This window comes from Lethenteron reissneri, chromosome 15 (genome assembly GCF_015708825.2).
Source record: "Lethenteron reissneri isolate LAM-NWPU_2019-01 chromosome 15, ASM1570882v1, whole genome shotgun sequence".
NCBI classification, from domain to species: domain Eukaryota; kingdom Metazoa; phylum Chordata; class Hyperoartia; order Petromyzontiformes; family Petromyzontidae; genus Lethenteron; species Lethenteron reissneri.
Genome location: NC_083793.1, coordinates 11,142,111 through 11,158,640, shown reverse-complemented (window position 1 = coordinate 11,158,640; position 16,530 = coordinate 11,142,111). Strand labels below are relative to the sequence as shown.

The 16,530-nt window shown below is 41.0% G+C and overlaps 3 non-coding genes across 3 annotated transcripts; all 3 read right to left on the bottom strand.

Annotated features, from left to right (window-relative positions):
- Positions 1-12,005: 12,005 nt before the first annotated feature.
- TRNAA-AGC (transfer RNA alanine (anticodon AGC)) lies at positions 12,006-12,078 on the bottom strand. The gene has a single exon. It is a non-coding gene; the product is annotated as a tRNA-Ala (tRNA).
- Positions 12,079-13,510: 1,432 nt separating this feature from the next.
- Positions 13,511-13,583, bottom strand: TRNAA-AGC (transfer RNA alanine (anticodon AGC)). The gene has a single exon. It is a non-coding gene; the product is annotated as a tRNA-Ala (tRNA).
- A 1,816-nt stretch (positions 13,584-15,399) lies between these two features.
- TRNAA-AGC (transfer RNA alanine (anticodon AGC)) lies at positions 15,400-15,472 on the bottom strand. Its single transcript has one exon. It is a non-coding gene; the product is annotated as a tRNA-Ala (tRNA).
- Positions 15,473-16,530: the final 1,058 nt, after the last annotated feature.

Here is a 16,530-nt window from a genome sequence, read left to right as displayed (position 1 = left end):
CAGTGGAAGCTGTATGGGTTGAGGTTTCTTTTTTGCACACTCCTGAAAACTATTTACTCACTCGTGTGCATCCTTCATGGCCAAAAATATCGAGCCTGCAGCATTAGAAATGTTTTTCCGTGGCTCAAGCACATTCGTTTTTCGGCGTGCACTTCTAGTAGTAACTATTGTCGCAAGGGGTTTGGCACCACTAGGCAACGACGCTGCATCTTCGCGTCCCACCTCATCAGGAGTCCTCGCCATGTGATAAATGCGCCTCCTATTGACCATTTTAAGCAGCTGCCTCTGCAGCGAAGGACTGTATCGTTTCATCCTCTAATTGCAATCGGATCCATTCGGTCCTTATCTGCCCAGATCATGATCTGCGGGCAGTTCATCATTTTCTATCGTTGTTGCATTTATCGACATCGCCTGTCTCAGTGAGTCAGGGAGGTTCATACTCTTAGTTCTTTTGGTAAAATCACGTAGGTAAAAAATATAATTAAAATTAATAAAAATAAAACAATAACATCACGACGTTTCGGAGGCAACACAAGTCTCCGTCATTAGGTGGGACCGTCACAGCCAGATTTGCTGCATCAAGTGAGGGAGGGATTCAAGATGCAAGCTCTTAAATACCAGTTAAGGGGGGAGGAGAGGGGGAGGAGCTTATCAGAATGTGGTAGCCAATGAATGGAACGTATCGGGAGGGGGGGGCGGGGCTAAAAGAGGGCACGGGGGTACTCGTGAGTGTGGGCATGGGCGTGTTTGTGTGCAAGTCACTATGGATATACATGATATAAAAATTAACCCGTAAAAACAAAGTTTTTCACTATAAATCCTTTATATGCGTGGTGGCTAGAGTCCTCTCGTCCTCTGGCTTGAGATGGCTGCCACCTATAGGTCAGATGATTGTCTGCCACCATTAAGCAATTGGTAATTAAATATTTTTTTTTCCCTAAACAGTGTAAAATTTTGGATTTTTTTCAGGAAAATTTATTGTCACGCACAACGAGTCTGTGTGCAAAATGTCTGCTCGATTGGATCACGGGAAGTGGGTTAAAAAACGACCGAAAGATTTGCACGGTCGAAAGCAAGCAAGCAAGTGAACTTAATATAAAGGATTTAAATAAATAGTCTCCATTGTACAGCGTGGGGGCAGGGATTTCATGCCATGTGGTTGGTCAACATTTGCGTCATCATGAAACGGGCGGCTCGAGTCATCTCGTCCTCTGGCTTGAGATGGCTGCCACCTATGGGTCAGATGATTGTCTGCCACGATTAAGCAATTGGTAATTACATTTTTTTCCCCTACACAGTGTAAAATTTTGGATTTTTTTTCACAAAAATTAATTGTCACGCACAACGAGTCTGTGTGCAAAATGTCAGCTCGATTGGATCACGGGAAGTGGGTTAAAAAACGACCGAAAGATTTGCACGGTCGTAAGCAAGCAAGCAAGCACGCAAGCAAGCAAGTGAACTTAATATAAAGGATTTAATAAAGGATTGAAAAATATTGGCCTTTGGAGGATACGGGCATCGATCCCGTTACCTCTCGCATGCTAAGCAAGCGCTCTACCATCTGAGCAAATCCCTCGCACGCTACAACAATAGCTAACCATACCTCATATAACTAACAACATAACGCAATCGTGTTACCGACCGGTCAAAATGCAAACCATTTTGTTTGCAATTGCAAAAATAACAAAAAAAAATTTTCCTAAAAAGTGGAAAATTTTGGAAAAAAAATTTCACGAAAACAAATTGTCACGCACAACGAGTCTGTGTGCAAAATGTCAGCTCGATTGGATCACGGGAAGTGGGTTAAAAAACGACCGAAATATTTTCACGGTCGTAAGCAAGCAAGCAAGTGAACTTAATATAAAGGATTTAAATAAATAGTCTCCATTGTACAGCGTGGGGGCAGGGATTTCATGCCATGTGGTTAGTCAACAGTTGCGTCATCATGAAACGGGCGGCGAGAGTCCTCTCGTTCTATGGCTTGAAATGGCTGCCACCTATGGGTCAGATGATTGTCTGCCACCATTAAGCAATTGGTAATTAAATATTTTTTTTCCCTAAACAGTGTAAAATTTAGGATTTTTTTCACGAAAATGTATTGTCACGCACAACGAGTCTGTGTGCAAAATGTCTGCTCGATTGGATCACGGAAAGTGGGTTAAAAAACGACCGAAAGATTTGCACGGTCGAAAGCAAGCAAGCAAGTGAACTTAATATAAAGGATTTAAATAAATTGTCTCCATTGTACAGCGTGGGGGCAGGGATTTCATGCCATGTGGTTAGTCAACATTTGCGTCATCATGAAACGGGCGGCTAGAGTCATCTCGTCCTCTGGCTTGAGATGGCTGCCACCTATGGGTCAAATGATTGTCTGCCACGATTAAGCAATTGGTAATTAAATACTTTTTTTTACCCTAAACAGTGTAAAATTTTGGATTTTTTCACGAAAATTAATTGTCACCCACAACGAGTCTGTGTGCAAAATGTCAGCTCGATTGGATCACGGGAAGTGGGTTAAAAAACGACCGAAAGATTTGCACGGTCGTAAGCAAGCAAGCAAGCAAGTGAACTTAATATAAAGGATTTAATAAAGGATTGAAAAATATTGGCCTTTGGAGGATACGGGCATCGATCCCGTTACCTCCCCAATGCTAAGCGAGTGCTCTACTATCTGAGCTAATCCCTCGCACGCTACAACAATAGCTAACCATACCTCATATAACTAACAACATAACGCAATCGTGTTACCGACCGGTCAAAATGCAAACCATTTTGTTTGCAATTGCAAAAATAACAAAAACATTTTTTTCTAAAAAGTGGAAAATTTTGGAAAAAAAATTTCACGAAAACAAATTGTCACGCACAACGAGTCTGTGTGCAAAATGTCAGCTCGATTGGATCACGGGAAGTGGGTTAAAAAACGACCGAAAGATTTTCACGGTCGTAAGCAAGCAAGCAAGTGAACTTAATATAAAGGATTTAAATAAATAGTCTCCATTGTACAGCGTGGGGGCAGGGATTTCATGCCATGTGGTTAGTCAACAGTTGCGTCATCATGAAACGGGCGGCGAGAGTCCTCTCGTTCTATGGCTTGAAATGGCTGACACCTATGGGTCAGATGATTGTCTGCCACCATTAAGCAATTGGTAATTAAACATTTTTTTTTCCCTAAACAGTGTAAAATTTAGGATTTTTTTCACGAAAATTTATTGTCACGCACAACGAGTCTGTGTGCAAAATGTCTGCTCGATTGGATCACGGGAAGTGGGTTAAAAAACGACCGAAAGATTTGCACGGTCGTAAGCAAGCAAGCAAGTGAACTTAATATAAAGGATTTAAATAAATAGTCTCCATTGTACAGCGTGGGTGCAGGGATTTCATGCCATGTGGTTGGTCAACATTTGCGTCATCATGAAACGGGCGGCTCGAGTCATCTCGTCCTCTGGCTTGAGATGGCTGCCACCTATGGGTCAGATGATTGTCTGCCACGATTAAGCAATTGGTAATTACATTTTTGTTTCCCTAAACAGTGTAAAATTTTGGATTTTTTTCACAAAAATTAATTGTCACGCACAACGAGTCTGTGTGCAAAATGTCAGCTCGATTGGATCACGGGAAGTGGGTTAAAAAACGACCGAAAGATTTGCACGGTCGTAAGCAAGCAAGCAAGCACGCAAGCAAGCAAGTGAACTTAATATAAAGGATTTAATAAAGGATTGAAAAATATTGGCCTTTGGAGGATACGGGCATCGATCCCGTTACCTCTCGCATGCTAAGCGAGCGCTCTACCATCTGAGCTAATCCCACGCACGCTACAACAATAGCTAACCATACCTCATATAACTAACAACATAACGCAATCGTGTTACCGACCGGTCAAAATGCAAACCATTTTGTTTGCAATTGCAAAAATAACGAAAACATTTTTTCCTAAAAAGTGGAAAATTTTGGAAAAAAAATTTCACGAAAACAAATTGTCACGCACAACGAGTCTGTGTGCAAAATGTCAGCTCGATTGGATCACGGGAAGTGGGTTAAAACACGACCGAAAGATTTTCACGGTCGTAAGCAAGCAAGCAAGTGAACTTAATATAAAGGATTTAAATAAATAGTCTCCATTGTACAGCGTGGGGGCAGGGATTTCATGCCATGTGGTTAGTCAACATTTGTGTCATCATGAAACGGGCGGCGAGAGTCCTCTCGTTCTATGGCTTGAAATGGCTGCCACCTATGGGTCAGATGATTGTCTGCCACCATTAAGCAATTGGTAATTAAATATTTTTTTTTCCCTAAACAGTGTAAAATTTAGGATTTTTTTCACGAAAATTTATTGTCACGCACAACGAGTCTGTGTGCAAAATGTCTGCTCGATTGGATCACGGAAAGTGGGTTAAAAAACGACCGAAAGATTTGCACGGTCGTAAGCAAGCAAGCAAGTGAACTTAATATAAAGGATTTAAATAAATAGTCTCCATTGTACAGCGTGGGGGCAGGGATTTCATGCCATGTGGTTAGTCAACATTTGCGTCATCATGAAACGGGCGGCTAGAGTCATCTCGTCCTCTGGCTTGAGATGGCTGCCACCTATGGGTCAGATGATTGTCTGCCACGATTAAGCAATTGGTAATTAAATACTTTTTTTTACCCTAAACAGTGTAAAATTTTGGATTTTTTTCAAGAAAATTAATTGTCACGCACAACGAGTCTGTGTGCAAAATGTCTAGCTCGATTGGATCACGAGAAGTGGGTTAAAAAACGACCGAAAGATTTGCACGGTCGTAAGCAAGCAAGCAAGCAAGCACGCAAGCAAGCAAGTGAACTTAATATAAAGGATTTAATAAAGGATTGAAAAATATTGGCCTTTGGAGGATACGGGCATCAATCCCGTTACCTCTCGCATGCTAAGCCAGCGCTCTACCATCTGAGCTAATCCCTCGCACGCTACAACAATAGCTAACCATACCTCATATAACTAACAACATAACGCAATCGTGTTACCGACCGGTCAAAATGCAAACCATTTTGTTTGCAATTGCAAAAATAACAAAAACATTTTTTCCTAAAAGTGGAAAATTTTGGAAAAAAAATTTCACGAAAACAAATTGTCACGCACAACGAGTCTGTGTGCAAAATGTCAGCTCGATTGGATCACGGGAAGTGGGTTAAAAAACGACCGAAAGATTTTCACGGTCGTAAGCAAGCAAGCAAGTGAACTTAATATAAAGGATTTAAATAAATAGTCTCCATTGTACAGCGTGGGGGCAGGGATTTCATGCCATGTGGTTAGTCAACAGTTGCGTCATCATGAAACGGGCGGCGAGAGTCCTCTCGTTCTATGGCTTGAGATGGCTGCCACCTATGGGTCAGACGATTGTCTGCCACCATTAAGCAATTGGTAATTAAATATTTTTTTTCCCTAAACAGTGTAAAATTTAGGATTTTTTTCACGAAAATTTATTGTCACGCACAACGAGTCTGTGTGCAAAATGTCAGCTCGATTGGATCACGGGAAGTGGGTTAAAAAACGACCGAAAGATTTGCACGGTCGAAAGCAAGCAAGCAAGTGAACTTAATATAAAGGATCAAAATAAATAGTCTCCATTGTACAGCGTGGGTGCAGGGATTTCATGCCATGTGGTTGGTCAACATTTGCGTCATCATGAAACGGGCGGCTCGAGTCATCTCGTCCTCTGGCTTGAGATGGCTGCCACCTATGGGTCAGATGATTGTCTGCCACGATTAAGCAATTGGTAATTACATTTTTTTTTCCCTAAACAGTGTAAAATTTTGGATTTTTTTTCACAAAAATTAATTGTCACGCACAACGAGTCTGTGTGCAAAATGTCAGCTCGATTGGATCACGGGAAGTGGGTTAAAAAACGACCGAAAGATTTGCACGGTCGTAAGCAAGCAAGCAAGTGAACTTAATATAAAGGATTTAAATAAATAGTCTCCATTGTACAGCGTGGGTGCAGGGATTTCATGCCATGTGGTTGGTCAACATTTGCGTCATCATGAAACGGGCGGCTAGAGTCATCTCGTCCTCTGGCTTGAGATGGCTGCCACCTATGGGTCAGATGATTGTCTGCCACGATTAAGCAATTGGTAATTAAATACTTTTTTTTACCCTAAACAGTGTAAAATTTAGGATTTTTTTCACGAAAATGTATTGTCACGCACAACGAGTCTGTGTGCAAAATGTCTAGCTCGATTGGATCACGGGAAGTGGGTTAAAAAACGACCGAAAGATTTGCACGGTCGTAAGCAAGCAAGCAATCACGCAAGCAAGCAAGTGAACTTAATATAAAGGATTTAATAAAGGATTGAAAAATATTGGCCTTTGGAGGATACGGGCATCGATCCCGTTACCTCTCGCATGCTAAGCGAGCGCTCTACCATCTGAGCTAATCCCTCTCACGCTACAACAATAGCTTTCCATACCTCATATAACTAACAACATAACGCAATCGTGTTACCGACCGGTCAAAATGCAAACCATTTTGTTTGCAATTGCAAAAATAACAAAAACATTTTTTCCTAAAAAGTGGAAAATTTTGGAAAAAAAATTTCACGAAAACAAATTGTCACGCACAACGAGTCTGTGTGCAAAATGTCAGCTCGATTGGATCACGGGAAGTGGGTTAAAAAACGACCGAAAGATTTGCACGGTCGTAAGCAAGCAAGCAAGCACGCAAGCAAGCAAGTGAACTTAATATAAAGGATTGAAAAACATTGGCCTTTGGAGGATACGGGCATCGATCCCGTTACCTCTCGCATGCTAAGCGAGCGCTCTACCATCTGAGCTAATCCCTCGCACGCTACAACAATAGCTAACCATACCTCATATAACTAACAACATAACGCAATCGTGTTACCGACCGGTCAAAATGCAAACCATTTTGTTTGCAATTGCAAAAATAACAAAAACATTTTTTCCTAAAAAGTGGAAAATTTTGGAAAAAAATTTCACGAAAACAAATTGTCACGCACAACGAGTCTATGTGCAAAATGTCAGCTCGATTGGATCACGGGAAGTGGGTTAAAAAACGACCGAAAGATTTTCACGGTCGTAAGCAAGCAAGCAAGTGAACTTAATATAAAGGATTTAAATAAATAGTCTCCATTGTACAGCGTGGGGGCAGGGATTTCATGGCATGTGGTTAGTCAACAGTTGCGTCATCATGAAACGGGCGGCGAGAGTCCTCTCGTTCTATGGCTTGAGATGGCTGCCACCTATGGGTCAGATGATTGTCTGCCACCATTAAGCAATTGGTAATTAAATATTTTTTTTTCCCTAAACAGTGTAAAATTTAGGATTTTTTTCACGAAAATTTATTGTCACGCACAACGAGTCTGTGTGCAAAATGTCTGCTCGATTGGATCACGGAAAGTGGGTTAAAAAACGACCGAAAGATTTGCACGGTCGTAAGCAAGCAAGCAAGTGAACTTAATATAAAGGATTTAAATAAATAGTCTCCATTGTACAGCGTGGGGGCAGGGATTTCATGCCATGTGGTTAGTCAACATTTGCGTCATCATGAAACGGGCGGCTAGAGTCATCTCGTCCTCTGGCTTGAGATGGCTGCCACCTATGGGTCAGATGATTGTCTGCCACGATTAAGCAATTGGTAATTAAATACTTTTTTTTACCCTAAACAGTGTAAAATTTTGGATTTTTTTCAAGAAAATTAATTGTCACGCACAACGAGTCTGTGTGCAAAATGTCTAGCTCGATTGGATCACGAGAAGTGGGTTAAAAAACGACCGAAAGATTTGCACGGTCGTAAGCAAGCAAGCAAGCAAGCACGCAAGCAAGCAAGTGAACTTAATATAAAGGATTTAATAAAGGATTGAAAAATATTGGCCTTTGGAGGATACGGGCATCAATCCCGTTACCTCTCGCATGCTAAGCCAGCGCTCTACCATCTGAGCTAATCCCTCGCACGCTACAACAATAGCTAACCATACCTCATATAACTAACAACATAACGCAATCGTGTTACCGACCGGTCAAAATGCAAACCATTTTGTTTGCAATTGCAAAAATAACAAAAACATTTTTTCCTAAAAGTGGAAAATTTTGGAAAAAAATTTCACGAAAACAAATTGTCACGCACAACGAGTCTGTGTGCAAAATGTCAGCTCGATTGGATCACGGGAAGTGGGTTAAAAAACGACCGAAAGATTTTCACGGTCGTAAGCAAGCAAGCAAGTGAACTTAATATAAAGGATTTAAATAAATAGTCTCCATTGTACAGCGTGGGGGCAGGGATTTCATGCCATGTGGTTAGTCAACAGTTGCGTCATCATGAAACGGGCGGCGAGAGTCCTCTCGTTCTATGGCTTGAGATGGCTGCCACCTATGGGTCAGACGATTGTCTGCCACCATTAAGCAATTGGTAATTAAATATTTTTTTTCCCTAAACAGTGTAAAATTTAGGATTTTTTTCACGAAAATTTATTGTCACGCACAACGAGTCTGTGTGCAAAATGTCAGCTCGATTGGATCACGGGAAGTGGGTTAAAAAACGACCGAAAGATTTGCACGGTCGAAAGCAAGCAAGCAAGTGAACTTAATATAAAGGATCAAAATAAATAGTCTCCATTGTACAGCGTGGGTGCAGGGATTTCATGCCATGTGGTTGGTCAACATTTGCGTCATCATGAAACGGGCGGCTCGAGTCATCTCGTCCTCTGGCTTGAGATGGCTGCCACCTATGGGTCAGATGATTGTCTGCCACGATTAAGCAATTGGTAATTACATTTTTTTTTCCCTAAACAGTGTAAAATTTTGGATTTTTTTTCACAAAAATTAATTGTCACGCACAACGAGTCTGTGTGCAAAATGTCAGCTCGATTGGATCACGGGAAGTGGGTTAAAAAACGACCGAAAGATTTGCACGGTCGTAAGCAAGCAAGCAAGTGAACTTAATATAAAGGATTTAAATAAATAGTCTCCATTGTACAGCGTGGGTGCAGGGATTTCATGCCATGTGGTTGGTCAACATTTGCGTCATCATGAAACGGGCGGCTAGAGTCATCTCGTCCTCTGGCTTGAGATGGCTGCCACCTATGGGTCAGATGATTGTCTGCCACGATTAAGCAATTGGTAATTAAATACTTTTTTTTACCCTAAACAGTGTAAAATTTAGGATTTTTTTCACGAAAATGTATTGTCACGCACAACGAGTCTGTGTGCAAAATGTCTAGCTCGATTGGATCACGGGAAGTGGGTTAAAAAACGACCGAAAGATTTGCACGGTCGTAAGCAAGCAAGCAATCACGCAAGCAAGCAAGTGAACTTAATATAAAGGATTTAATAAAGGATTGAAAAATATTGGCCTTTGGAGGATACGGGCATCGATCCCGTTACCTCTCGCATGCTAAGCGAGCGCTCTACCATCTGAGCTAATCCCTCTCACGCTACAACAATAGCTTTCCATACCTCATATAACTAACAACATAACGCAATCGTGTTACCGACCGGTCAAAATGCAAACCATTTTGTTTGCAATTGCAAAAATAACAAAAACATTTTTTCCTAAAAAGTGGAAAATTTTGGAAAAAAAATTTCACGAAAACAAATTGTCACGCACAACGAGTCTGTGTGCAAAATGTCAGCTCGATTGGATCACGGGAAGTGGGTTAAAAAACGACCGAAAGATTTGCACGGTCGTAAGCAAGCAAGCAAGCACGCAAGCAAGCAAGTGAACTTAATATAAAGGATTTAATAAAGGATTGAAAAACATTGGCCTTTGGAGGATACGGGCATCGATCCCGTTACCTCTCGCATGCTAAGCGAGCGCTCTACCATCTGAGCTAATCCCTCGCACGCTACAACAATAGCTAACCATACCTCATATAACTAACAACATAACGCAATCGTGTTACCGACCGGTCAAAATGCAAACCATTTTGTTTGCAATTGCAAAAATAACAAAAACATTTTTTCCTAAAAAGTGGAAAATTTTGGAAAAAAATTTCACGAAAACAAATTGTCACGCACAACGAGTCTATGTGCAAAATGTCAGCTCGATTGGATCACGGGAAGTGGGTTAAAAAACGACCGAAAGATTTTCACGGTCGTAAGCAAGCAAGCAAGTGAACTTAATATAAAGGATTTAAATAAATAGTCTCCATTGTACAGCGTGGGGGCAGGGATTTCATGGCATGTGGTTAGTCAACAGTTGCGTCATCATGAAACGGGCGGCGAGAGTCCTCTCGTTCTATGGCTTGAGATGGCTGCCACCTATGGGTCAGATGATTGTCTGCCACCATTAAGCAATTGGTAATTAAATATTTTTTTTTCCCTAAACAGTGTAAAATTTAGGATTTTTTTCACGAAAATTTATTGTCACGCACAACGAGTCTGTGTGCAAAATGTCTGCTCGATTGGATCACGGGATGTGGGTTAAAAAACGACCGAAAGATTTGCACGGTCGTAAGCAAGCAAGCAAGTGAACTTATAATAAAGGATTTAAATAAATAGTCTCCATTGTACAGCGTGGGTGCAGGGATTTCATGCCATGTGGTTGGTCAACATTTGCGTCATCATGAAACGGGCGGCTAGAGTCATCTCGTCCTCTGGCTTGAGATGGCTGCCACCTATGGGTCAGATGATTGTCTGCCACGATTAAGCAATTGGTAATTAAATACTTTTTTTTACCCTAAACAGTGTAAAATTTAGGATTTTTTTCACGAAAATGTATTGTCACGCACAACGAGTCTGTGTGCAAAATGTCTAGCTCGATTGGATCACGGGAAGTGGGTTAAAAAACGACCGAAAGATTTGCACGGTCGTAAGCAAGCAAGCAATCACGCAAGCAAGCAAGTGAACTTAATATAAAGGATTTAATAAAGGATTGAAAAATATTGGCCTTTGGAGGATACGGGCATCGATCCCGTTACCTCTCGCATGCTAAGCGAGCGCTCTACCATCTGAGCTAATCCCTCGCACGCTACAACAATAGCTTTCCATACCTCATATAACTAACAACATAACGCAATCGTGTTACCGACCGGTCAAAATGCAAACCATTTTGTTTGCAATTGCAAAAATAACAAAAACATTTTTTCCTAAAAAGTGGAAAATTTTGGAAAAAAAATTTCACGAAAACAAATTGTCACGCACAACGAGTCTGTGTGCAAAATGTCAGCTCGATTGGATCACGGGAAGTGGGTTAAAAAACGACCGAAAGATTTTCACGGTCGTAAGCAAGCAAGCAAGTGAACTTAATATAAAGGATTTAAATAAATAGTCTCCATTGTACAGCGTGGGGGCAGGGATTTCATGCCATGTGGTTAGTCAACAGTTGCGTCATCATGAAACGGGCGGCGAGAGTCCTCTCGTTCTATGGCTTGAGATGGCTGCCACCTATGGGTCAGATGATTGTCTGCCACCATTAAGCAATTGGTAATTAAATATTTTTTTTTCCCTAAACAGTGTAAAATTTAGGATTTTTTTCACGAAAATTTATTGTCACGCACAACGAGTCTGTGTGCAAAATGTCTGCTCGATTGGATCACGGGATGTGGGTTAAAAAACGACCGAAAGATTTGCACGGTCGTAAGCAAGCAAGCAAGTGAACTTAATATAAAGGATTTAAATAAATAGTCTCCATTGTACAGCGTGGGGGCAGGGATTTCATGCCATGTGGTTAGTCAACATTTGCGTCATCATGAAACGGGCGGCTAGAGTCATCTCGTCCTCTGGCTTGAGATGGCTGCCACCTATGGGTCAGATGATTGTCTGCCACGATTAAGCAATTGGTAATTAAATACTTTTTTTTACCCTAAACAGTGTAAAATTTTGGATTTTTTTCAAGAAAATTAATTGTCACGCACAACGAGTCTGTGTGCAAAATGTCTAGCTCGATTGGATCACGGGAAGTGGGTTAAAAAACGACCGAAAGATTTGCACGGTCGTAAGCAAGCAAGCAAGCACGCAAGCAAGCAAGTGAAATTAATATAAAGGATTTAATAAAGGATTTAAAAATATTGGCTTTTGGAGGATACGGGCATCGATCCCGTTACCTCTCGCATGCTAAGCGAGCGCTCTACCATCTGAGCTAATCCCCCACACACTACACCAAGAGCTAACCATACCTCATATAACTAACAACATAACGCAATCGTGTTACCGACCGGTCAAAACGCAAACCATTTTGTTTGCGATGGCAAAAATAAGAAAAAAATGTTTTCCTAAAAAGTAGAAAATTTTGGAAAAAATTTTCACGAAAATAAATTGTCACGCACAACGAGTCTGTGTGCAAAATGTCAGCTCGATTGGATCACGGGAAATTGGTTAAAAAACGACCGAAAGATTTGCACGGTCGAAAGCAAGCAAGCAAGTGAACTTAATATAAAGGATTTAAATAAATAGTCTCCATTGTACAGCGTGGGTGCAGGGATTTCATGCCATGTGGTTGGTCAACATTTGCGTCATCATGAAACGGGCGGCTCGAGTCATCTCGTCCTCTGGCTTGAGATGGCTGCCACCTATGGGTCAGATGATTGTCTGCCACGATTAAGCAATTGGTAATTAAATATTTTTTTTTACCCTAAACAGTGTAAAATTTAGGATTTTTTTCACGAAAATTTATTGTCACGCACAACGAGTCTGTGTGCAAAATGTCTAGCTCGATTGGATCACGGGAAGTGGGTTAAAAAACGACCGAAAGATTTGCACGGTCGTAAGCAAGCAAGCAATCACGCAAGCAAGCAAGTGAACTTAATATAAAGGATTTAAAAATATTGGCCTTTGGAGGATACGGGCATCGATCCCGTTACCTCTCGTATGCTAAGCGAGCGCTCTACCATCTGGGCTAATCCCCCGCACACTACAACAAGAGCTAAACATACCTCATATAACTAACAACATAACGCAATCGTGTTACGGACCGGTCAAAACGCAAACCATTTTGTTTGCGATTGCAAAAATAAGAAAAACATTTTTTCCTAAAAAGTAGAAAATTTTGGAAAAATTTTTTCACGAAAATAAATTGTCACGCACAACGAGTCTGTGTGCAAAATGTCTGCTCGATTGGATCACGGGAAGTGGGTTAAAAAACGACCGAAAGATTTGCACGGTCGAAAGCAAGCAAGCAAGTGAACTTAATATAAAGGATTTAAATAAATCGTCTCCATTGTACAGCGTGGGTGCAGGGATTTCATGCCATGTGGTTGGTCAACATTTGCGTCATCATGAAACGGGCGGCTCGAGTCATCTCGTCCTCTGGCTTGAGATGGCTGCCACCTATGGGTCAGATGATTGTCTGCCACGATTAAGCAATTGGTAATTACATTTTTTTTCCCTAAACAGTGTAAAATTTTGGATTTTTTTTCACAAAAATTAATTGTCACGCACAACGAGTCTGTGTGCAAAATGTCAGCTCGTTTGGATCACGGGAAGTGGGTTAAAAAACGACCGAAAAATTTGCACGGTCGTAAGCAAGCAAGCAAGTGAACTTAATATAAAGGATTTAATGAAGGATTTAAAAATATTAGCCTTTGGAGGATACGGGCATCGATCCCGTTACCTCTCGCATGCTAAGCGAGCGCTCTACCATCTGAGCTAATCCCCCGCACACTACAACAAGAGCTAACCATACCTCATATAACTAACAACATAACGCAATCGTGTTACCGACCCGTCAAAACGCAAACCATTTTGTTTGCGATTGCAAAAATAAAAAAACATTTTTTCCTAAAAAGTAGAAAATTTTGGAAAAAATTTTTCACGAAAATAAATTGTCACGCACAACGAGTCTGTGTGCAAAATGTCAGCTCGATTGGATCACGGGAAGTGGGTTAAAAAACGACCGAAAGATTTGCACGGTCGTAAGCAAGCAAGCAAGTGAACTTAATGTAAAGGATTTAAATAAATAGTCTCCATTGTACAGCGTGGGGGCAGGGATTTCATGCCATGTGGTTAGTCAACATTTGCGTCATCATGAAACGGGCGGCTCGAGTCATCTCGTCCTCTGGCTTGAGATGGCTGCCACCTATGGGTCAGATGATTGTCTGCCACGATTAAGCAATTGGTAATTACATTTTTTTTCCCATAAACAGTGTAAAATTTTGGATTTTTTTCACAAACATTAATTGTCACGCACAACGAGTCTGTGTGCAAAATATCAGCTCGATTGGATCACGGGAAGTGGGTTAAAAAACGACCGAAAGATTTGCACGGTCGTAAGCAAGCAAGCAATCACGCAAGCAAGCAAGTGAACTTAATATAAAGGATTTAATAAAGGATTGAAAAATATTGGCCTTTGGAGGATACGGGCATCGATCCCGTTACCTCTCGCATGCTAAGCGAGCGCTCTACCATCTGAGCTAATCCCTCGCACGCTACAACAATAGCTTTCCATACCTCATATAACTAACAACATAACGCAATCGTGTTACCGACCGGTCAAAATGCAAACCATTTTGTTTGCAATTGCAAAAATAACAAAAACATTTTTTCCTAAAAAGTGGAAAATTTTGGAAAAAAAATTTCACGAAAACAAATTGTCACGCACAACGAGTCTGTGTGCAAAATGTCAGCTCGATTGGATCACGGGAAGTGGGTTAAAAAACGACCGAAAGATTTTCACGGTCGTAAGCAAGCAAGCAAGTGAACTTAATATAAAGGATTTAAATAAATAGTCTCCATTGTACAGCGTGGGGGCAGGGATTTCATGCCATGTGGTTAGTCAACAGTTGCGTCATCATGAAACGGGCGGCGAGAGTCCTCTCGTTCTATGGCTTGAGATGGCTGCCACCTATGGGTCAGATGATTGTCTGCCACCATTAAGCAATTGGTAATTAAATATTTTTTTTTCCCTAAACAGTGTAAAATTTAGGATTTTTTTCACGAAAATTTATTGTCACGCACAACGAGTCTGTGTGCAAAATGTCTGCTCGATTGGATCACGGGATGTGGGTTAAAAAACGACCGAAAGATTTGCACGGTCGTAAGCAAGCAAGCAAGTGAACTTAATATAAAGGATTTAAATAAATAGTCTCCATTGTACAGCGTGGGGGCAGGGATTTCATGCCATGTGGTTAGTCAACATTTGCGTCATCATGAAACGGGCGGCTAGAGTCATCTCGTCCTCTGGCTTGAGATGGCTGCCACCTATGGGTCAGATGATTGTCTGCCACGATTAAGCAATTGGTAATTAAATACTTTTTTTTACCCTAAACAGTGTAAAATTTTGGATTTTTTTCAAGAAAATTAATTGTCACGCACAACGAGTCTGTGTGCAAAATGTCTAGCTCGATTGGATCACGGGAAGTGGGTTAAAAAACGACCGAAAGATTTGCACGGTCGTAAGCAAGCAAGCAAGCACGCAAGCAAGCAAGTGAAATTAATATAAAGGATTTAATAAAGGATTTAAAAATATTGGCTTTTGGAGGATACGGGCATCGATCCCGTTACCTCTCGCATGCTAAGCGAGCGCTCTACCATCTGAGCTAATCCCCCACACACTACACCAAGAGCTAACCATACCTCATATAACTAACAACATAACGCAATCGTGTTACCGACCGGTCAAAACGCAAACCATTTTGTTTGCGATGGCAAAAATAAGAAAAAAATGTTTTCCTAAAAAGTAGAAAATTTTGGAAAAAAATTTTCACGAAAATAAATTGTCACGCACAACGAGTCTGTGTGCAAAATGTCAGCTCGATTGGATCACGGGAAATTGGTTAAAAAACGACCGAAAGATTTGCACGGTCGAAAGCAAGCAAGCAAGTGAACTTAATATAAAGGATTTAAATAAATAGTCTCCATTGTACAGCGTGGGTGCAGGGATTTCATGCCATGTGGTTGGTCAACATTTGCGTCATCATGAAACGGGCGGCTCGAGTCATCTCGTCCTCTGGCTTGAGATGGCTGCCACCTATGGGTCAGATGATTGTCTGCCACGATTAAGCAATTGGTAATTAAATACTTTTTTTTACCCTAAACAGTGTAAAATTTAGGATTTTTTTCACGAAAATTTATTGTCACGCACAACGAGTCTGTGTGCAAAATGTCTAGCTCGATTGGATCACGGGAAGTGGGTTAAAAACGACCGAATAGATTTGCACGGTCGTAAGCAAGCAAGCAAGCACGCAAGCAAGCAAGTGAACTCTAATATAAAGGATTTAAAATATTGGCCTTTGGAGGATACGGGCATCGATCCCGTTACCTCTCGCATGCTAAGCGAGCGCTCTACCATCTGGGCTAATCCCCCGCACACTACAACAAGAGCTAACATACCTCATATAACTACAACATAACGCAATCGTGTTACGACCGGTCAAAACGCAAACCATTTTGTTTGCGATTGCAAAAATAAGAAAACATTTTTTCCTAAAAAGTAGAAAATTTTGGAAAAATTTTTCACGAAAATAAATTGTCACGCACAACGAGTCTGTGTGCAAAATGTCTGCTCGATTGGATCACGGGAAGTGGGTTAAAAAACGACCGAAAGATTTGCACGGTCGAAAGCAAGCAAGCAAGTGAACTTAATATAAAGGATTTAAATAAATCGT